The sequence below is a fragment of the Larimichthys crocea genome, chromosome XIII (assembly GCF_000972845.2).
Source record: "Larimichthys crocea isolate SSNF chromosome XIII, L_crocea_2.0, whole genome shotgun sequence".
NCBI lineage: Eukaryota > Metazoa > Chordata > Actinopteri > Sciaenidae > Larimichthys > Larimichthys crocea.
This window is the reverse complement of record NC_040023.1, coordinates 12,362,958-12,387,226: the sequence shown is the minus strand read 5'-3', so window position 1 is coordinate 12,387,226 and position 24,269 is coordinate 12,362,958. Positions and strand designations below refer to the sequence as shown.

The following is a 24,269-nucleotide window of genomic DNA, read 5'->3' as shown; positions in this document are numbered from 1 at the left end:
CTGGACTTACAGACAAACAGCGGACACGAGACATGATCACACTGAACACGATGCAGGCCTGAGCAGGTTTAGGAGGACCGGTGACAATTGTTTTTGTATTATGACCTTTAATGTTTAAATATATAAATGAGACGTGAACATACTAAATATCACATGTTGTGTGTTTGTTGTGTGTCTCACCTTCGAGAACACGACGCGTTGTTTCATCCGTTATGCAGAGAAACAGAAAACGTGTGTTCTTCTGTTGGGCTGACTGTAGGTGACTTTGAACGCCTCGCTGAAGGTTGTGTTCACTGTTTTGTAAAACAAAGACTCTCAGCCGTTTTTTTGGCTCCGATCCTCTAAAAAAAAGGTTTTGACTTTCTGGCCGAGACACAAAGTCAGCAAAGTCGATGTAAGCAGCGCGGCGCAGCCACAAAGGCCCGGAGCCAGAGCTCATAACCTCCATGTATATGTATAACAGTCCACTGTGAGGATGGAGCTGGAACATTAGATCAGCCTCGTCTCCAGATACCTCATGAAAAATATGTAAATACAGATTCATTCTGAATACAGACGATCACTTCACATCACACGAATAAATGCACCACTTTCTGTGTGAATACACGAGAACAACGCTGCCTGAAAATGCGTGTTTGTATTATTCATGGCAGGACGGAGGCTGTGTTCCTCCTCGCACCACTTAAAGGAGCGGTCACTCAGAACAGGAGCTGCGTCTTCTGCATTCAGACGAGGTCTTACTTTGTCCTGAACCATGAAATGAGAATACGTCAACACCATCAGTCCGACGTCGGGGGCAAGAAACGATGGTTTTAGAAATATCTCGACTAGCTCAGAACACCAAATCATGAACTTCGCTTCAGACGCCGTGTTTGTTTACGTTCTTGTCCCCAGAGGTCAGCTGGGGACATTGGCCGTCTGTGCAGTCTCAGACCAGCAGGGGGCTGGAGGCAGTCTTCAGGAGAAACGAGGCGACGTCTCGCTTGTTTTATGACTTCAGGAAACAGTTTATCGTCTCAGTCTCTGAAGTTCATTCAGTAAATTATGTTTCATTTAGAGGAAAATAGACAATTAAGCAGGGGACGTCAAGAAGCGAGTGAAGTCTCTCGCTGAGTCACAGCAAGAATTTATGAATCTATAATGAGACCCAGCCTTTTAACAGACACAAATATAATGACGGCAGGCGTTAACATACTTTCCTCCGTTTCCTCTGCGGGTTTGTGGATTTGCTCTGAAACTGAGCGCAGACCACAAAGTGAGTCATAAACGCTCGAAGCAGCTGCTGAGTCACTGCTATTGATTCACGACATCAGCGTCGATCTATTAGTTTGAAATGTTTGTGCTCTCGTGTCACACGGCCGCTGACAGACGATCCAACGTTTTGTCGGAGATCTTCCTTTCTGTTTTGATTTGTAGTTTTTATTGGTGATAAACTGTCACTGAATTCCATCCAGACTCCTTCTGTCAGACAGTGAAGGGAGGAAGCCGCCCTCAGCCTCTCGGCTCAGGCGACCTCGACACGTCTTCTGAACTGTGACTTCAAATAATGACTTTTTATTTGTTCCCTTTTCGGGCGGCTTCGTTTGATTAATTGCAGGAAGGAGTCCAGCGGCTCCTCGTGTCACGAGACAAAAAAAAACGACTGCAGGCTGCAGTTTTTATTTCTCACCGTGCACGTCTGTAATATTCTGACGTCTGTGAGCGGCTGAGAACCTTTTGTTCATCACGTCTGTGTTTTCTCTGCCCGACCACGATGATATGCAAATTCTCTGTCAGGGCGTGGCGCTCGTTCTTGTGTTTTGTTGTGGCACGGAAAAATTCAAATGACCGCTCGATTAAAAAGTGAACGAGGACGATGAGGTTTTGTTAAAGGTCCTCGTGTGGTGAGAGGTCACACCGTCTCTGCAGCCTTTATTCTAACGAGTCTCTGTCTTCAATCCAATCCGTGTCTGAGGGTTAAAATCTGAATTCTCTCTTCATGTGGAAACTTTCTTTTCCACCTTCTTTGTTTCTCTGCAGGGCCGCTTCCTTTGCTCCGGAGCGTTTTATCTGCAGACATTTGTGACACTGTCGGCTCTTGATTACTATTTTAAAGACTATTTTAAGACTTGAGTGGTTCGGTTTTTAACTTTTGTTGCTAAGCAATGTTGGCCAAAACTCTGCTTATTGGCTAGAGCTGGCACTTTCTTGCCTGGCAACATTACCTGATTGTGTATTCTGGAGACACTGGCGAGAGCTTCCAGTTCCAGTTGCAGACAAACTCTCCTGCAGAGACGGCTCGGACTCAGCTCTTGTTGTTTTTCTCTGCTCTCCTCGTCAGCTTGTCCCTGAACGCACCACGCCCGAGCATAAAGACGTGTGTTTGGTGATAAAATAAGCGCTTTACTTAATAAGCTGTTTGACTTTGAATAAACTCCTGACTGGTTCAGAAGAAGCTCGCCGACACAAGTCCAGATCATCAGAATCCACCTGTGAGGCCTCGTGTCCATAAAAACTGACTCAAACAACATAAACTGTTTGTGTGACGAACAGAGAAGTCGTCTTCGATGTTGGAAGTTCGACTTCTGACATCAATTAATCAAACATTTATGTTTAAATATGCAAACGAGACATTATCTAACGTAAACATTTGGTGAAATCTACAGACAGAAAAACAAAGTGTCAAAGAAAACATCCTGTGTTATTATTTATCACGGAGAGAGACTGACTGACTTCGAACGCCTCACCGAAGGTCGCGTTCACTGTCGATCGATTGATCGACTGAAGTTAGAGCGGCTGAAAGTGCTTCACAGATTAAAACGACTAAAATCCGAAACACGAATCGTTCAAGCTGCTCACAGCTGATTCCTGCGGATCGTTCCACCTCCGTGTTTTCATCTGCGCGTCCACGATTTCGTCTAAACTGAACTCGGACTCCTCGAACACGCCGATGTCAAAGGTCATCGGATCATTTTTTAAAGTCACCTCTGCTCCTGTAAACATCATAAAGAATCACAGTTACTCACACCCGGCTGTAGGTGTCGCCCTCTGCCGTGTTTTCACACACCTGCGTGTGTGTGTGTGTGTGTGTGTGTTGAAGATGTTCCAACATTTATTGCATCTGATCAGCTACAACAAGCCTCATTTATCAAAAATACATGAGGCTGATTAGATGCAGGAGAGAGAGAGAGAGAGAGAGGTGAAGCTTCACTTCCACTGCTCTTCCTCCATCACACACACACACACACACACACACACACACACACACACACTTTCTGTAGGTTTGTGTGTGTGTGTGTGTGTGTGTTTGTGTGTGTGTGTGTGTGTCAGGTCAGCTCCGGATCAAACAGGTGTCCTCAGAAAAACATTTTCTCTGGTCGCAGCTGATGTCAGTTTGTTATTTAAAACCATAAATCTGCTGCACGTGATTTAAAAACATACATTAAAGTTTACCTGCAGGTGCAGCCCTGCAGGTAAACTCTGGTAAAGTCGACATAAAGCAGCACAGGTGAGCTGCAGGTCCCCGCGCCGTGCATGCACGCGGAGGTGATAGCGGTGATCGTGGAGCAGCCACGCCGCGCTGGGAGTCATAAAAACCGGCGCAGCGGTGCGGAGCAGGGGCTCGCAGGAGCAGGAGGAGGCGGGCGGGAGGGGACCGGAGAGGAGAGGGGGGCTGCGTGGCTGCAACATGCCCGCGCCTTCTGCACCGCAACCCCGCGCAGCCGAGCCCGCAGCGTCCGCAAACTTTTCTGTACATCCTCACGTCACCTGGGCGCGAGACATAAATTTGGCATCCTATGCAAATATATGCTGACGTAAAAGATCATGTGGTTTTTGTCGTCGATCCCCCCTATGAGCAGCGAGGAGGCAGCGTTTGTTCCCCCGCTCTGTTGTCTTTAGGTTAGCTATGCTACAGTCTTTACTGTACCCAGCGCTAGCCATATGCGCCCCGCACCGCACCACCCTGGATCTCTGGGAATAACCGGCCCGGGCTGCCGCCTCTGCACCGGGACACGCACGCACAGGTAGGACACACGGGGAACTTCTTATTTATTCAAGTCCCGGGGAGAAATGTGGAGCAAAGTGACCGCAAAAGTGAAGTTATCACCCGCGGCTCGCTGCAGACAGACTAGCCGCTTTGCCTGCCTCTCTGCCCGGGCTGGATGTCTGTCTCTGCCCGGGGCTGCTGCTGCTGCTGCTGCGCCCGGGCATCAGACTCCCTGAGCGGGGAGTCACCTTGCTATCACCCGGCGGACAAACTAGACTGGAAACAGTTGCGATGCCTGGCTGTCAGGCAACTTTAGTTGCTGTGTTGCTGCTCTCGGGTTGTTTTATTAGTGGATTAGTTGTCAGACAGTGGATGTCATCCGGTCCGCGTTGTTTTTTTTTCTGGTGGCCAACTTTTGCCGTCCCCCCCTCCACCTCCTCCACCTCCTCCACCTCCACCTCCACCTCCTCCACCTCCGGGGAAAGTGCACATAATAAATTTATTAGCCACAGGAGCTAGCCGCTAGCCCGCTAGCCCCCCCGTCAGTGCCGGGCAGCCCGGGTGAAGCTAGGCGGTGTAGCGTGATCCGTCCCCCCGCGCACACGCTCTCACGCTCGGCCGCTGAAACGTGGCTGCCCGCCTGGCTCTGGATGTTTTGCTTTCATGTCGGGAAATGCGTTTGTTTTGGCTCCGCACTATCCCGAGTTACACGTTGAACTCCGAGCCGAGACAAGTGTAAAATAATCCCGGTGTGTGTTTTTGTTTTTCTCCGTGACTCGGTGTGACGGTGGAGCGGCTGACAGCGCCGTCAGTGTCCGCTCATGTGTTGTTGTCGCCCCGCTGCACGCTCAGGTTCACCCGGGGCTAGCTAGCAGACAGCCAGTCTGGCTGGCCGGGTCATCTGAGGTGACGCCGCCGTCAGCGGGCTGCAAGCGGCGGACAGGCTGCTTCTCCCGGCGGGCTGCTGCTTTACTGACTGTTTCATTTCACCTCAAACCACCACACCGACGTGTTTGTTCGGTTTTTATTCTGGTTTTCGGTGTTTTTAAACGGTACGGTCGCTTCTTTCTGCCTGTTTTCTGTGTGTGCACTCGGACCGAGCCGAGCCGAGCCGAGACGGTTAGTTTTTGAATTTAAACAGTTTAAACGGAGCTCGGGTCAGTTTGTGTCGGTAACGGCTCCGTGAAGTTTAACGGGAACTCGTTTTTAACGTTTTTAACGGCGAAGAAACCGAGTGTGTCGTCGGTGAGGCTGCTCGGTAACACGCTGACTTCATGCCAGTTAATGGCAGACTGGTTTTATACTGGTTTATATATGAAGAACAGTCTGTTTATGTACTGACTGACTGTTTACTGGTTTAAACTGGTTTATATATGAAGAACAGTCTGTTTATATAGAGACTGACTGACTGTTTACTGGTTTAAACTGGTTTATATATGAAGAACAGTCTGTTTATATAGAGACTGACTGACTGTTTACTGGATTAAACTGGTTTATATATGAAGAACAGTCTGTTTATATACTGACTGTTTACTGGTTTAAACTGGTTTATATATGAAGAACAGTCTGTTTATATAGAGACTGACTGACTGTTCACTGGTTTAAACGTAAATATCCTGTTAGTATGTATGAAATACTGGATTTAAACTGCTTTTACTTAGGAAACAGGCTGTAAATGTGTGTTACGGTCTGTTTTTAAACTGGTTTATATAGAAACTGACCTTTCAATGTGGACTGGTTTGAACTGGTTTGGATGGAAATAAGCTGGTAGTATGTATAATATACTGGTTTAAAATAAAAGTGTGTTGTGAAGTCTGTTTTTAAACTGGTTTATAAAGACACTGACTGAATGTTGGACTGCTTTAAACTGGTTTCTGAATAAACGGACTGGTTTGAACTGGTTTCTGAATAAACCGACTGGTTTGAACTGGTTTCTGAATAAACTGACTGGTTTGAACTGGTTTCTGAATAAACCGACTGGTTTGAACTGGTTTCTGAATAAACCGACTGGTTTGAACTGGTTTCTGAATAAACGGACTGGTTTGAACTGGTTTCTGAATAAACTGACTGGTTTGAACTGGTTTCTGAATAAACCGACTGGTTTGAACTGGTTTCTATGAAGAACAGTCTGGTTTTGAACTGGTTTGTACCCGGTGTGTACGCTGATTCTAACGCGTTGTTAATTACAGGAAGGTTTGTATATAAAAGCAGTTCTATCTGATTTATTGGTGCGTTGACCCAGATTGTGCAAAAGGAAAGTGTGTGTGTGTTAACGTGTGTGTATATTATCTGTGTGAGTGTTTTATAACGTGTGAGCTGTTTTCTTAAGATTCAGCTCATGATCAAACTTTTGCCAAGTTCCTTCTCCGACCTCGTTTTCTACCCAAATCTCGTTACATAAAATCATGAATAATTGGGCGTGTGTGTGTGTTGAGTGTGCTCGAAGCCGTATGGCTTCGAGCACACTCAACACACACACACACACACACTAAAATAAAAAAACTTGTTGACCTCTGACCCCAATCAGGAACTTCAGGTGTGTGTGTGTGTGTGTGTGGGCTCAGTGCACAGGTGTGTAAACTGAGTCTGGGCAGGTTGTTGTACTCCTGAAGTGTGTGTTGTCTCTTCGCGAGCAGCTTCACCTCCGAGCTGTACGTTTTTATAAAGTGTGTCAGATTATTTATTTATTTTTTTCTCTCCCCGGTTCTGGTCCATAATCACGTTTCCTCTCCCATTGACCGACTTTTTTTTTTTTTTGTCTCATATTTTGCCCGCATTGTGTCGGCGCCGTGTCGGCGTTTTAATCCTGTGATATGGATGCAGGGATCAGTCCGTCATGCTGCCAGTCTGCGAGTCAGAGCGCTCGCTCGCTTCCTCTCTGCTGCTGCTGCTGCTATTTATTTGTCACAAACGCCAACACACACACACACACACACACACACACACACACACACAGTGTGCTTTCCCTTTCCTCGCTCTGATACTTCTACACACACACACACACACACTCTCACATCACACACTCCTTTTCCTCTGCCTGCTCTGACACGCTGCTATTTCTTTGACACACACTCACACACATTTTGCCGGTTCCTAGGAAGTGCAGCTGTGATTTGCTGTTACCACCTGACCTGTCACCCCGATACACACACACACACACACACACACACACACACACACTCTGCAGCTTTTCTTTCACGTCGCTGGTTTTTGAAAATTGACGCACGTTTTTTTTTTTTTTATTATTTGTGGCGTTGAAATGGAGCCCACTCTGCGTCTCAATGGCTTTCAGTCACGAGTGTTTATGACAGCTATACGAGCCGGAAAACACACACACACACACACACACACACACACACACACACACACTTTGTTGCTCTGTCAAACTGCTATTTATTTCACACGTGCACACACATGCAGAAAGCATGCGTGACAGCTGCAACACACACACACACATTCAGACCTTTTTCCACTCACTCCTTTTTATTTCACACACACACACACACATGTATTTATGAAATAGTGAGAGGCTGTGTGTGTGTGTGTGTGTGTGTGTGAGTGGGTGTGTGTTTTGGGAAAGAGAGTAGGAGCGTGCCAGGTTGTGCGTGAACCAGTGAAGTGTCGGCGATTTTGTGTGTGTGTGTGTGGTGAGTCATTGGTCAGAGTGTGTGTGTGTGTGTGTGTGTGTGTGTGTGTGTGTGTGCGTGCTGCTGTTGGACTGAACCCACCTTCCACGTCGACTCTGAGGTTTCGGGGGGGAGTTTAGTGTGAACATGAACACCAGGGATCCCCATCCGACCAGATTTAAGTCCCCGGACAGACGAGGAGCTGCGTCTGCCGTCCATGCTTTCTCCTCTCTGTGTTTGGAACCTGCAGGAATGAAGCTTCATGTTTTTTTTAGTCCGCAGCTTTCTTTACACGCCATGAAATCAGTGTTTTAAAGTTATGTGTTAATAATCTGCACCAATATTTGGAAAAGCTTTTGTTTTTTTCACCGTGTACGCGACTCATATCTCCCTCTAAACTCTCGCTTTATTCATTTCAAATATAATTGGCTGTTTTCCTTTTATCCCCCCTCAGCAAACAAACGTCCTGATATTAAAGCTTCACGTTTGCATCCTTCATCTTTAGCGTAGTTTTATGAAGAGCCGGACGATGAACTGATCCGAGCTGAGTTTAAAGGAACAGAATGAATGCTTCACACAGACTGACGTTCAACACGATCCACAGAGGCTCAGTCGCTCCATCCTCCTTGGTTCTGGTGACAGGTGATGTCACTCATGCACTGTCCATCCATCGGTCTGGACCTGATGTAGTTCTGGTGTGGGTTGACCAGTTTATTCTGATTTAACCCGTAAACTCTTCCAAGCACAGCCACGACAGGTTCCTGATTTTCAAAATAAGACACCCTTTAACTACGTAGCGTTCATGAACCAGAGAAATGACTTAACACCCCTCGATGGGGGTTTGAAGCCACGTGGACCAAAACCGTGTCACTGCTGAGCCGAGCCCGGAGGATTAGGGTTAACTGAGTTTGAAAGAGGGCTCATTGTTGGGGCACGGATGGATGTCCAGAGCTTCAGACACAAAAGAAACAGCTCAACTGTCTCGTGTTTCAATAGGAACTAACTGACTAACCCTGCGCTCAGTGAACGGGCTCGGACGCCGTGGTCGAATACGAGCTGCAGAGAAAGATGGATGCATGTTTGAGAGGTCAGGCGTCGGTTCAGATGGGTCCTCCTTGTTCTTGAATGTTGGACCAGTGAGGCGATCCAGAGGCTCTGTTACCCTGAACAGTCGCCACATCTGAACCGATTTTAGGCTGACGTGATCATCATCCAAACACGAAATGATTCAATGCCGAGGAGCACTGAAGTACTCCGTATCTGTTGCCGTGTTTCAGATAATACCAACCAACCAGTGTCTTCAGCTCTGACCACGCTGATCGTCTTTAGATGAAGACCGGTTTAACGTACGTGGACCTGTACAGGTCCAAACACGAGAAGACGACGTCCTCATTCTGAATCCCGCCAAAGCTTTATTTTATTTTATTTTTGGTGGAGGAAACAGCAGATTTATTTGATCATTAAAACAGTTTGACATGTGGTCAGTGATTCAGAGTGGATGTGATTCATTCACTCAGGCCTGAAGATCTGAGTCTGATATGTAAATGTGAAGCTCGACATACGTCTGGATGGAGTCCAGAACCACTCGGAGCTGGACTCAGACTCTTTCTGTGGTCGAGGACGGGCAGTTTTAAATCTCTAACTGTTTAGTTTCTGTGTTGGCAAACCGCTGATCGGGTCATGGAGTAATCGGAGCGTCTGTATGTTATTAAAAATCAGATCATCCATATCTGATGTGGCTCACCTTCGTCTAGATTCGATTTCTTCTCTTGTTTCATGAATCACGTTGATCTTTTGTGTTTGTGAAATACCAGCAGACTCTGGTCTTAATAAGAAAACATTGATTTTCGTCGTATTAGTGTCGGATAAACGTTAACAGGAATATTAATGTTAATGGAGCGTCCTGTGGCCTGGTCGCTGCTTCAGAGGCTTTTCCACGCTGCCAAGAATAACTTTGGGCAACACTGAACGCTTGTAATTGTTTGAAATGTTTTGGCAGGAGAAGGGCTGAACATTTTGGGATATTAAAACTGGCACAAAACGGCAGATTGAGTCCAAAAATATCAGCGCTGAAAAACCTGCACAGGTCAACGCAGAGAGCCGAGAAGATGATGTAAACGAACTGTATACAGAAAGCAAACACGCCGTCCTCCACGTGATGGAGCGTCCGTCCGGACCAATCACTGACGGACGTGTCGCCTTGTCTCCGAGCTGTAGTTTCCCCTCCGGGCCAATCAGCTTAACATCGATCTGTTTCAGGTCACGTGATGTCAGACACAAACGTCCAGCAGATGATAAAATAAAATTTAACCTGTCGGAGTCAGGACGGCTCACTGTGAATAAACATATATAACACATAATAATAATATATAACATTAAAATCAAACAAGAATTAATTATAGACAAATTAAACTGTATCTGACGCTAGAGTTGATCAACAAATAAAATCCATCAACGGTGATTGAATATTTAATTTTTCTTAAAATTAATTTGCATTTGCATGTTTAGAAAACCTGATCAGGTCCTGTGAATAATCATCACGTGTAGGGCTACAGGTATGTACAATTAATTTAATTAACATCAAGTGTCAAATGTTCCACTGTGACAAAATATAAATTTACGTTCACGAGACGAAGAAAAGCAGCAAATAGTTGATTTATTAAAACAGAATATCTAATATTGAATCATTATTTCAGCTCTAATTACATCAGCTCTCGTTAAATCATTATTTATTGATAATTACCTCTGGTAATCAACGAAACTGAGCTAATGTTACGTTAGCTCATGTCAGCTAACGTAACTAACTAAACATCGACACAGCTCTGATTTAAAATAACGACCTTTTAAAATATTAATGTGACGTGTTCAAAATATTAATGTGACGTAAAAATGAAGGATTTTATTTTATGTTTTTAATGTTTCCAGCTACGAGGTCAGCTAACGCGATAATGTTCGGCTAACGATAAAAATGTGAACCAGCTGCAACTAAATATTTATTTTAACGAGCAATTATTCCTCTGATAATTTTGTTACAATCAACAATTAACAGTGTGTTTATTTATCTATCTTAATGATTATTTCTAAAAGCTAAAGGTGACGTCTTAATTGTTTTCCACTACAAAGGAATTAATCGACTGTCAAAACAGTTTCTAATTAATTTCCTATTTGCTAATTAATAATATCTGAGAAGGAGCAGCAGTGATTTTCAAAATAAATTCTGCTGGAAGAAAGAAAACGATCACCTGAGTGTTTAAAATCCGCGCAGGCTGTTCTCAGCGAGTCATTTTGATATAATTTACTGAACGTCCTTTAAAAAGAAGAAGAAGAAGGATTTGTGTCTTTTATTCCCTCGGTCGTCGCGTGAACGTTGGTGTCACTTTGTTTTCAGATTTCTCATATTCGGAGTGAAACACTTCACAAACAGATGCCGCGTTTGTTATCGCTGCTTATATTATTTAGATTTCCCTTTTTCCTTCCTTGAATCTCCAAGAAGTCATTTTTATTCATGAAGACAGAAAAGAATGCTTATTTTCTCATTAAAGTCTGCAGTGTGTGTTTCTCAATTACTCAACACATGAGTGACCAGCAGCTCTGATGGGCTCATCAGACAAAAAAATGTCTTAGATTAGCTCGCGCCCCCCCGCCCGAGCCGTGATTTGTTGGAGAACCCCCTCCCCTCGCGTCTGGATCGTTAATTTGAACCTTGTTCCAAACACTAATTTATCCAGAAAAAGCTTACCGAGCACGCTTCCCCCGTTTTTCATCAGCGTCCTCATTGATATTCATATGTTTCCTCGTGTTCACACCTGGGGGCCGCCCGCCAAAACACGCCGCCGACGGGCGCCCGTCACGGCGTAAACTCCGGCGGGAGAGGACGCTGCCTTGCTCAAGAGAACTTGTTTGTTTTTCTGTGTTTTTATTTAAGCGATGCTCGTGCACGTTCTCCAGATTCTGCCAGCTGGTCCACGGTTGGAAACGGAGAGGCTGTTTTCTGAGAGTCTGCCCGTTCTTCGTCTTTGTTTGTTTGACAGCAGCTCGTCTGCCGAGCCGCCTCACACTGCTGAGACAAAGTGGAAAACTCAGCTGCCGCCGCTAATGAACAGGTTAACAGTGTGGCAAGAAAAACAAATTAGTTTCCCTGAATCCACCGTCGAGCAACATACAGCACACAGCGAGCGAGTCGGCCAGTCCGTGCTGTGTGTGGATATTACTTAAAGATCTCTGGGCCGCATTTAAACGGGTTCAAGCCGCAGGAGGAGGAACACTTCATCATTTGATGTGCTTTTAATTTGAAAACCAGCTCTGTGTATATGTCCATGTGCAGCTTTAACACATGAACTCACACACATGTTTGCAACACGCACACCTCCGTGTTAAGCCGGCGTTAAAATCCGACCCGGTTCACCTACAGGCCCGTTGACTGTTGTCGAATCCTGAACAGAACCGGTTCAAGAACCACGTCTAAAGGTCCATGTGTTGGGTTAGTCGCTGCATTGCACTCTCCTCGCTTCACTCTCGCCTTGTTTCTCGTCTAGAGCCAGAGAGCGTTTGTTCAGTTTGTCTGTTCTGGGCTACCGTAGATATAAAAAGCAAATTTTTAAAGTCAGAAAAAATAAAAAGATTCTTATTTTCAAGTGATTATACATCCATGAAAACATAATTATGGATATTATGGTGTTCCATGGACCTTTAACCTCCGCTAACACACTCACGGATATATGAACGTACGTTAAATTACATTTCAGTCAATTTAATATTCTTTAATTAATACATTTCATTTAGGTACCGTTATAGGGAGGTCGCGTACCACCATCAGTTTGAGAAGCAGACATCAGGAAGAATCAATAAATTCAATTTAATCAAAAATTTATAGAGTTTGTTTTTTGTTTTTTTGTTTTCTGACGGAATAAATCAACTTTTCCATTTTAAATATTTCCATTTTGTTCCAGACAAATCTCTCACATGATTATTTTAATTTCATATCTTTGATACTTGGACCATCAGTCAGACAAACCGTGAGTCTCGTCTCCGTTATGGATAAAACAGATTCGATGAAAATACTTGCAGAGTTTATTGTTAATGTTGTGTGATGACTTCACGCATTTATTTTAATTAATTTCTGCTCAAACAAAATAATAAATCATGAACGACTTTCTGAACTCGTTCGCCTTCCTTACATGACAAAATGTCTGGAGCTGCAAATAATTAAAATTCACACTTTTGATTTGATGATTTTAATCGTTATTAAGAATTCCAACAATTTTAATGTCAGTGAATCAGGAAGCGTTTGATCAAATGTCAAAATAAATGACTGAACGAGATCCTGACCTGTTTTCATTTTATAATTATGTGACATTCAAAGAAATATTTGTCTCTTTTATTACCTGAAAAATCATCTGCATGTCATGTAATAAATACAGAACATCTGTGGGACGGTTTCATCGCTGCCGAGGTTTCTCTTTTGATTTATTTATGTCGTCTTGGCTGCCAGGTCAGAGCGGGTCACCTGGCACGCCTCGCCTTTTTTTTATTGTTTCCCAGACGAGTTTTTGGCGCGAGCTGGTGGGAATTTTTTAAAACGAACCCTCCGATAATACAGAAAACAAACGGCCTACGTACACGACATATTCCACATTTAACTCTTTAAATCTGACGTGAGACTGCAGAGAGCGAGCCTCCGTCTGATGTCAACACTGTAATTACATATCATTACTCCACTAACCGTATTACATTAAATTATAAGAGGCACGGACCAGGTGAACAGACGTTTGATTTGTCACGACAAAATAAAGAGATGACGCTGTCAAGTCTTTCTCTTTAACAGTAACGTGTGGTCTCACGCTGGTCCTGACGAGGTCCGTCACATCCGCCCGTCGGCGTTAACGAGAACAAACTCTTTTGTTATTTGTGAAAAACAGAAATCAGAGTTTCTATTTTCATTCTGAGCTGATTGAATTAGCCTCATCCTGCCGTCCTGCTGCTCTCCAAATTTAGGAATCGTAGGAATCTGGAGCTCTCTCACACACACTCTGTAAATAGGAAATAGTTTCTTGGCAGCGTCGCTCCGAGACACAAAAAAGCTCTGTTTCAAACCCGGGGATGATTTCTGTCGAGGCCAAACTTCTAAGAATCAAAATGTAGATAAAGTCTCATTCAGGTGGGACACAGGAGAGGAAGGAAGCGAGGCGGAGGGTTTACAGGAGATCCAACAAATAACAAGAGTCCCCAAAATGTCTCAGAGAAAGCAGGTGTGAAGTTTTCCAAGAAATGAACTTAAAGGGTGACCACGCCCACATGATTTCATGATTTCATGATTTAATGCTGCTGAAATCTGCAAAATCGTTTAGTTTGATGTTCATGAATCACATTATCCTGCATAACTTTAAGCCTTAATATAATGTGAACAGGTGAGTTGTATATAAATTCACCCTCAGTACAGTTGTCATGAACGGGGAAATTAGCTACAGAGACCAAAACTGTTTTTTGTACCAGGCTGTAAACATGTTTATTTCTGCTGTTGGACATTTGGACATGGGGACTTATGGAGACTGGTTTTTTGGCACTTTGGCGTTGGCTTTGTTCAACAGCCACTTGGTTGTCTTCTTCCTGTGCCAGAGGAACGACCTCAAAAAGTCAACAAGTGTGAATGAAGCTGGCTCAGATGACACCGTCCATGTAAATCTGCCTCGCCGCATTTTTCCCACGAACGTCGACGCTGAACTTCTGCAGCTGAAAATCAGTTTTGTTTCCGCTTCAAACTGAAACATTTCTTCAGAAAACTGAACATGAAACAGCATCAGGCTGAATGATGCAGTGAAATCAAAATAAATGTCATCCATGATGTTTCCACATAAATATTTTGAATATTCTCTTTTGTGGTCACGAGATTCTCTCACAAAGAGCTGGTTTGTAACTCCGCGTGTTGATTTGAATGTAGCACACGCGATGAATCCATCCATCACGACTTTATTTTAAAAGCGGATTGTTTGCGCGGAGGCGTGTGACGGTGCCGTGTTCGCCCAGCTCGTACGGCTGTAAGCAAAAAGAGCAGACATTACTCACACTGTCCCTCATCCGAACAAAGCCCGGCTGCTCCAGAGGCCGCCGTCACACCAAACGTGCCGAATGTGATACTCCCTGACGGAGGCTTATTCATCTCTAATGAAAGAATCTGTTTCAGACGCAGGCGCTGAAGACGTTACTCCACTTACCAAACTGTCCCTTTCTACCTTTTCTGGAAAGGAAGTTGTTGTGAAGACTAAAATAATATCAGCGGGCTCAAAGTTGGGATGAAAACTGATGCTCCGGTTCCACAATCGATCACGTAACCCGATCAGTTTCATCTAAGTACATTAGAGCGGCAGGACCCGGAGTCGGCATCTGTCCGTCAACAAGGCGTTCAGAGGAAGCTGCAGGTTTGAATCCAGCAGGAAACGCTTCAGAGATGGTGACGAACACGTCGCTGCTGCCAGCACCTTAAAAATTCTGGACTTTCAAGGTCCAGAAAAAAGCGGCGGTATGTTCTCCATGTGTGAAAACTGATTTAAAAAAAGATCTGTGATGTAAAGCAGTTTTTTTATTTATTTCCGTGCGTGGGAAGATTCGAGGAAACGCCGAGCATGTTGGAGGACGGTGTTTTCTCTCAGGGAGCAGCACGCCGAGGTGAAATGAGTCCGATACTAAAGAGGAAACTAAAGTCCGGTCACTGCGAACTGTCGGTCGGAGCTCGTCGAGTTCCCCCGAGCAAACCGCAGTTTATTGGCCGAGTATGCGTTCACGTACGAACTCTCAACAAATGAACAACGCCGCCCGGTACGGCACGGGAAAAATGAAAACGGTTGAACTGAACGTGAGGACGGTCGTGTCGTTTCTCACCATGTTTGCAAATAACTACGTAACAGTTGGTTCCAAATTCAGTCACAGGTGACGGTAAAACGTTTTACCTGCTGTCTATTGTTGCTGACGGTATTCTCTGCCACCGTACTTTACCGATTAAAATCAAGTCCGGTTTACCGTGAATGCAGCGGTTTATCAGGCCGTGTATGTTTGCTGATCTACGGTGTTACTGTTTTTTAAAGACAATACGGGACATAATATTTTGTGAAATTTCAATAAAGCAATGGTTCCTTCTGTTTTCATTCATTGCAACTGATCATAATTGTTTTGTACCATAAAACCGAGACCGGTATCGTACCATGAAAATCTCCCTACGCTGTAAAAAATGTAGATGCAGATATTATAGTGAAAACTCCCCAAGACTGTAAAATGAAATTTCACGACAAACTTTCATTTAAACGGCGTTCTAAGGGACTTTCTACAAAATAAAGTAACATGTTATATTATTATTACTGTCGGCATTTATGTGCCAGTATTTGTCAGTTATTTGGCAAAACAGCATTTTGATGAGAAAACGTATTGATACGGTAAAATATGGAACAAAAGTTCAACCTTAAAATCAACAGTATTGATGCGGTGTTACTGTCACAGCAGCAGTGTATCACACTAACTGTGTTTCAGAATATTCTGCGCGCTGACTCGTATCTCGTTGTTGCTTCTTTCTTCTTCCGTGTCCGTAACACACAGAAGATAATTGAGCCGGAGTTCAGAGGTGTGTGTGTGTGTGTGTGTGTGTGTGTGTGTGTGTGTGTGTGTCGTCCTGTTAAACAACCTGCTGCATTTCACTTGAGCTGATTTGTGATGGAAACATTTTGAATGTGGTTAATACAAAGTGATGATTACCGGAGCAGGAGCTGCTTCTTTGTCTCGTGTTTGATCCGGCAGGGCCGAGTGTTTTTCTGTCTGCAGCTGCCGCCCTGCAGAGTTTCACCGTATGCAGGTCGCCGTGCTGCCGGTATTTGTCATAGTGACCTCTTTCTCCTGTCTGCAGAGCCACCGTCACAGAAATGTGAACAGACGGACTCTGGGTGTGTGTGCAGAGTCGAGCCCCCGCGGTTTGCTACCTAACATCCACATTAATATTTCACACTGAGTGTGTGTGAGTGTGTGTGTGTGTATGAAAACCAATTAAAGCACGATGAGGTACTCGCTTTATTTCAGAGCAGGACGCTGTCAGTTAAGTCTGAACAGTGGAAGTGAACGCACTTCAAAATAAGAGTTTAAAACTTCTAAAAAACAGTTTTTAAAACAGTGTGTGTGTGTGGAGCAGGAACACGTGATGTTTTTAACTTTCACAGCATCTCTGCTTCATTAGACGCGGCACATACACAGTGGAAAGCGCAGAGATGTAAACTTGGAAAGAAGCGTGCGTCCAACACAAACACGGTGGCGTTTTCTACCTTTGCCGCGTTCCTGTTGTCAGACAGCACACACACACACAGGGAGGTTTAAACTTTGGGCAAAGAGCAGCCAAACTCAGGCTCGTTAGTTTCCCACTTAACTTTTTTAATGTGGTAGCAGATTCCACGTTTCGGTGAAGTGTAGACAAGGCGTAAACCACCGGGACTATTTTTAGGCGTCGGCGGCACAGGGCTTGCGCCATCCTGCCATTTCTGCGCCTGACTCATCACCGCGACAGGAAATGAACCGCTGTCTTTCTCCACCGGTCGCAGCAGCTGATGCTTTTCCAAACTCAGCAGCCACTCCTTGCTCTTTCACTAGCCAAACTCGAGGCTGGTTTCTTGCCAAAGTGACAAAGCTGCCAGATGTTGCCAAACTGAACCAGTTTGGCCCGCGGTTAACGCTTCCTGCTCGACACTTTAACGTTCGTCAGATGAAACCAGAGCACAGCTCGGCTCCAACGCTGTTTATTTTTTATTAGTGGAAAATAAAATAAAGATTTCAGGTCATGTCGCACTAAATGTAAAAGTTAAATAATCTGTGACCACACCCACCTGTCAATCAAAGCATCCATGCTCTTAATCCTGCATAACTTTAAGCCTTAATATAATGTGAACAGGTGAGTTGTATATAAATTCACCCTCAGTACAGTTGTCATGAACGGGGAAATTAGCTACAGAGACCAAAACTGTTTTTTGTACCAGGCTGTAAACATGTTTATTTCTGCTGTGAAGTTTTGAACATGGGGACTTATGGAGACTGACTCACTGAACCTTTAATCCGTGTTTGGTCTTGAAAGTATCGCGAGTTGTGCAAGAGGATGAGCGAATATATTAAATTCCTCCTGATGAACGTCTGAAGTTTCACAACAGTTCATCTGATAGTCGACATGAATAACTTTGAGATCCATCAAGTGAAGTCACAGAACGTTGGACTGGAACTATCAAAAATATCGTTTATCAGAATTATTTATTATTATTTCAACACAGACGTCGCTGGTTTCAGCTCAGACTAATGTGATGCTAAACTTTGAGTTTAATGATACGTAAACAAAGAGAGAGAGTGCGTTGATGAATGAATCAAAGATCAGATTTTTCCTTTGAACTTTGTGAATATGAAGAAAATCATCACAGACGTTTTTCTGGACAAAAGTGAAGAATCAATAATAAAAATCATTGTCCGCTGGCCTTTAAAGAGCCGTGACATTTCACAGTGTAATAACGTCTGCGCCCGCCCGAGACAAACACATCTATCTGTACTTGTTACCGATAATAATCGCGGCGCTGCATCTGTGATCAGCTGGAATTGAGCGTTAATATCGGCCGTGCCGATGTCGGTGTCGGGCTTGTTACCGACCTCTTTACCCTGGAGTGTCGCACACGACGACAACAACTAGGAACAAATAGAAAAATCAAATTGCACGGACTCCAGCCGAGGCCGTCTGCGAGCGGCTTATAAAACTTGACTTCTCTTGCCCCACACCTCCTCTTCCTCCTCCTCCTCCTCCTCCTCCTCCTCCTCCTCAGAACTGAAATGACCTTCCCACTCCAGCACAGTCACCGAGTGTTGAAGGCTGAAAACTCATCTGTTCAAGAAGTACCTCACGTCCTCGTCTTCTTCCTCCTCAATCATCCTCCCTTCTCCAGTTTCTTCCCCCTCTCCTCCATCCTGCAGTAAAAATAAAAAGCCTCCTCTCGTCCTCGGCTCTTCAGTTTCCAGCTTCACGTCCTCCAGCAACACGGGGACGCCGTGACCTTGACCTTTGACCTCTAAAGCTTCTTCAGGATTGAAAAACTGATGCAGATCTCAAATGTACAAATGAATGAATAGATACTCCATCGAAGACTGTCTAAAACCTGGACGTAGTCTCCGTGACCAAAGACTGTCTAAAACCTGGACGTAGTCTTTGTGACCACAGACTGTCTAAAACCTGGACGTAGTCTCCGTGACGTCCCCGCAGACTGTCTAAAACCTGGACGTAGTCTCTGTGACGTCCCCGCAGACTGTCTAAAACCTGGACGTAGTCTTTGTGACCACAGACTGTCTAAAACCTGGACATAGTCTCCGTGACGTCCCCGCAGACTGTCTAAAACCTGGACGTAGTCTTTGTGACCACAGACTGTCTAAAACCTGGACGTAGTCTCTGTGACGTCCCCGCAGACTGTCTAAAACCTGGACGCAGTCTTTGTGACGTCCCCGCAGACTGTCTAAAACCTGGACGTAGTCTCCGTGACGTCCCCGCAGACTGTCTAAAACCTGGACGTAGTCTCTGTGACGTCCCCGCAGACTGTCTAAAACCTGGACGTAGTCCCCGTTAGTTCTTTGAATGCGTCCAGGGATCAAGTCATTCTTCAAATACCAAGTGGACAGGGACGGGCCGCGTCCTGCTTCGTGTTGGTGATCTGCATCGGGCACAGACGTCACAGCCGAGTTCACCTTTTCAGATTTCACCTTGCTCACACTTTTCATTACCCGAGTGTTGACATCGAGCGTTTTTATTGGAGCTCTCAGATATCAAGACCGAAACCGACTGTTGGTCGAGATGTTCCTGCAAACTACTTTACCCATAACACCCTTCTCCGTGTGTGTGTGTGTGTGTGTGTGTGTGTGTGTGTCGTCTCCAGGCTGTCTCAGGTTTAATTCACGTGACTTCACACCTGTTGTCTTTGCAGCTTTGACTCGACGTTTGAAAAAAAAAAGAAAGTAATCGGGAAGCCTTGGTCAGCTTTTCAAGGCCTTGAAAACGTCCTTGAAAGGTCCTGGAAAGCTTGATTTTTAACGTCGGGGTGTGCTCTCCCTTCTGACTCGTGTTTTTCTTCCTTGGCGTTCGTCTGTGCCCGGCTACCTTCCCGGAGGTTTTCAAACATGCATGTTCGTGCCAACGCCGCCCCCCCCCCCCCCCCGTCTGTCACCCCCACCTCCTCCATCACGCTCCTCCTCCTTAGTTTCCCACAGTTCCCTGCTTCACCTCTTGAACCCAGTCACCAGCCCAGGAATGGAGCAGGGGGAACGGCAGGAATGTGGCTCCGAGTCCGAGCCAACAACACAAAACAAGGAAGGCAGAACCCCGACGCCCCGCCTCCGGGGAGCCAGAACCGCCTTCCTATTGGCTGAACGCCGTAGGCTGACCACAGATTCTCCGTCCCCATTGGCTGCTTTTCCATCTTCACTCCCTGCTGCTCTCTGGCCTATCAGAGCGCTCTCATGCTGTTTTAAAGTGTGTGTGTGTGTGTGTGTGTGTGTGTGTGTGTGTCATCACTCTGATCCGTACCGACAGCACCGTCTTGAGTCTTGCCTGGTTTCACCAACAACACTGTGGGATAATTATTCTGCAGCTCAGGACGTGGTTGTGTATTAGCTCTGTGCACACACACACACACACACACACACACACACACACTAATGTTGGCACATTATCTGCGTCATAAAAACGTTAAAGTGTGTGAGGCAGGAGATCGTGATGCTCCGGGTTCTGTTCGCTGTGTGCAGTGCGGCATCGAAACCAGGCCGCATGTATGGCGACGGGCCAAGTCTATTATTATCCCGCACTTCATCCTACAGGGGAGGATGATAAAGATAAAGTCAGGTCAGTCGGCTGTGTCATCCGGGATGCCGGCTGCTTTCTAATGTCACAATGCAGAGGCTGTTACACGAGAATAATAAAAAAAAACAAATTCAACACCGTGACCAGAGGTCAGAGGTCAGAGCGAGGCGTCCGGAACGTTTCCAGCTCTGTTTGGATTCCAGGTTGTTTCTAACAACACAGAGAGAAAGGCCCGGACAGGAATCCGATGCTCCGCAACCTTTTGTAATGAAAACCATCTGGGAGACGAGTATCACGTTTTGTTCACACGTAAGAATGAAGTGTTGTAATAACAGGAACAAGTACTGTACAGAGTACCACTGTACTTCATTTACACACGTCCTGCATGCAGCGAGTACTCGATACTTTAAGTCAGGACGTCCTCAGGTTCAAAACCCAACGTCAGAACCTGGACGTAGTCTCTGTGACGTCCCCGCAGACTGTCTAAAACCTGGACGTAGTCTCCGTGACGTCCCTGCAGACTGTCTAAAACCTGGACGTAGTCTCACAGACGTAGTCCACCCTCAGTACAGTTGTCATGAACGGGGAAATTAGCTACAGAGACCAAAACTGTTTTTTGTACCAGGCTGTAAACATGTTTATTTCTGCTGTGAAGTTGGACATTTGGACATGGGGACTTATGGAGACTGACTCACTTCTGGAGCCAGCCTCAGGTGGACGTTAGAGGAACTGCAGGTTGTGGCACTTCCTGTGTTGGTGCTTGGTTATTCTCATGAAAAGTTCAAACCTCTTTGTTCGTGGACACGGTGTCTCCTCGTGACGTGTCGTCTCTGATTTAAAGCTGCAGGTCTTTGTGTTAATTTTTGTCTTTTGGCTTTAAAAGCTGTAAAAGTTAAAAAACGACTCTGGCACACACACACACACACACACACACACACACACACACACTGCTGCAGTTCAAACCAGTGTGACTCGTTCTGATCGTAAACCTGCACGCCAGTTTTTCTTTTTCTGTTTCCAGCGAGTTTCTGTTTTATTATTTTCCTGAGCAGGGAAAGCTTCCACCTTCCTGCAGATCTGTTCGTCAGGTCCTGCTGGATCTTCATATATGAAGAGACGCGGGAGGCTCGGCGCTCTGGCTGCTGACGGCTTTGTGTTGTATCTTATTAATTTCTCACGGTTAATGTGTTGATGATTAAATGGTGTGAACACATTACACGTTCTGTATTCAAACAGCCGCGCTCTTCACCGTCTTGTGGCGCCAGGAGGTGTTTTTGTCAGAGGAGGCGGCGGCAGATTCATTAATGCTTTTTATTTTACGTAACCTGCTGAAATGGTGAGAGGTCGGCGGACTACCGGAGAGCGCCGGGCCGGGTTAGGCCGAGTCTGGAGGCTCCTGTCCGGCTCCGTCTTTTCTTCTGCTGAGAGGGTGGAGAGAGGTATTTGGTTGGAGCTTGGCTCTTCCACTCATCTGCATCTTATTTGAATTTCCTGCTTGCATAATTCCTCGGTTAATAGGGAACTGCTCGGCACTGCCACAGCTGTTTTGCCTTTCCTGCCTGGCAAGAGCGCCGCTCGCACACACACACACACACACACACACACACACACACAGAATGTTTAAAAAGAAAAAATCTGCAAGTCATGTGGTGCAGAAATACAGTACAAACAACGTGTGATCCCCCGAGGACGGAGGAAGAGGAATGGAGTCAAACACCCACCCACTCCTGCTGCACCTCCTTCAGCAGAGCCGCACTGAGCATGTGCAGTGATAGTGATGAGTCCTCTCCTCCCTCCTCGCCCAGCCCCTCGGCTCTGCCATGCTTGTCCTGTAATTGGTTGGTAACAGGCTTGGGCGACGCCACATTGCACCAGGCGGACTTCACCCGAGCCGCATTAGTGTGTTTACGCATTCGCCGCCGTCTTAGAGGCTGTTTGTTCACTCATTAGCAAACCCAGGCTGGAGTTTGAACCCTGCCACAGACGCTTTAATCACCAAACGAGCGGCGAGCGTTCGGGAATTTGTGGCGGTGAGCTCGGCGCAGAGACACGTTGACAGCTGAAAGGGTTTCCCTGATGAACTGAGACCTGGAGCACACTTTGTCCCGAGCGCCGTGAATATTAAAAGTCTGAGGCCCAAATTCTAACACCTGATCGACTCATTGGTGTGTTCAGATGGAGTCCGGTCATGGTTAGTGCTGCAGCCTGTGTGCCGAGACACAACATGACTCTTTAAATTATGAACTCCCTCCAGTTATTTTTCTCTTTTTGTCCATTCGTAGTTCATTATTCGTGAAGACGTCCCGACGCCGTGCACTCCTGACAGATGACTTTTGTTTCTCTGTCTCATTTTAAATGTTTTTTTATTAAAACAAATCATTTTTTCAGCCTTTAGTTTCACAGAAAATTCAAATCTTTTGATAATCAATTATTTGTGTCATTTATCAGCAAAACTGCAAAACATCTCTCATCAGATTAATTAATTTTTTTCTCTTTAATTAGACTGTTAATTGAAATCTCTGGTTGTGGACGTTCACTCAGGCTCTGGTAAACCGCAGATTACTGTTCTCTGTTATATTATTGACAAACTGATTAATAACTTAATCAAAAAACTAATTAATAGATGAACTGATATGAAAAAAAACAATTGTTTGTTTGCAATAAACAGCATTAGAGCTGCATCCACAGATTTTTAGCGGCCTGTAGAGGGCAGCAAACACAGACTGAACCAAAACAATGAGCTGAAAGTCACTAAACTGATTCAGAGAATTAGATGAGATTTGAAATCTTCACGTTACGTCTCAGAAATGATCACGGTCCACTGATGACTAGGGATGTAACGACACACTCGACTCACGACTCGGTGCAGTTCACGATTTTTTGTTCACGATACGATTTTTTTTTTACAGACAAATTGTGACCAAATAAAATTATCTGTTTATTTAATCTGAGGTGCTTCCTTTCCAGAAACTCTCGAACAGTTTGTTCTCTTATAAAAAGTGCAACTTAACATCTTAAACAACAAACTCAGATATCTGCTTTCTTTAGAAACAGAAATAACTGCTGTGATGTGCAGTTTTCCTCTCGAGGCGCCGTAACATGACTTTGCTTCTCACTGAGGCTGATATGCTGCTACGTGTTGCTCGTGTTGCCGCTGCACGTTGCTCGTGTTGCCACTGCGTGTTGCTCGTGTTGCCGCTATATGTTGCAGTCTCTCTATATTTCCATGCTGTTTTGATTTTGTCTGTCTGTTTCTCATGGTTGTATTTGTGTACAGTTGTCCCTCGCTATAACGCGGTTCACTTTTCGCGGACTCGCTGTTTCGCAGATTTTTTTAGTATAATTTTTCATGTTTTTTTTTACAGCGTGCTGTACAGTATGAACACACGTGTTCTGCGTCCTGTTTAAGGGAGTACTGTACAAAATGCGTGTAAAAAGCTGTATAAAAGTGTGTGGTTAGGGGTTTTACGGCCTTAAAACATGGATAATTGTAAAACTTATTTTGCGGATTTCGTTTATTGCGGGTTAATTTGAGAACGTATCCCCCGCGATAAACGAGGGACCACTGTATATAGGGAATCCAAAATGCTCCACACAGGTGATTCGTCCTCTGTTTCAAAGCTGTTTTCTACCGTCGCCGTCTTCCCTCGTTCTACGTAGTGACGTGAGTCATGTGACTTGACGTCTGATGAACAAATGAATCACCAACCAGTGACTTTTTTTAAGAGAAAAAAATTATACTAAAAAAATCTGCGAACAGCGAGTCCGCGAAAAGTGAACCGCGTTATAGCGAGGGACGACTGTACACAAATACAACCATGAGAAACAGACAACA

At 45.1% G+C, this 24,269-nt stretch overlaps 1 protein-coding gene across 1 annotated transcript in view; it reads left to right on the top strand.

Moving 5' to 3' along the window:
* The first annotated feature begins 3,597 nt into the window (after positions 1 to 3,597).
* The window catches only part of LOC104934240 (zinc fingers and homeoboxes protein 2), a 102,936-nt gene continuing 82,264 nt past the window's right edge, over positions 3,598 to 24,269 (top strand). The window contains exon 1 of the mRNA XM_019277153.2: positions 3,598 to 4,004. The gene's annotated coding sequence lies outside the window, so the exon portion shown is untranslated. The remainder of the gene's footprint in view (positions 4,005 to 24,269) is intronic.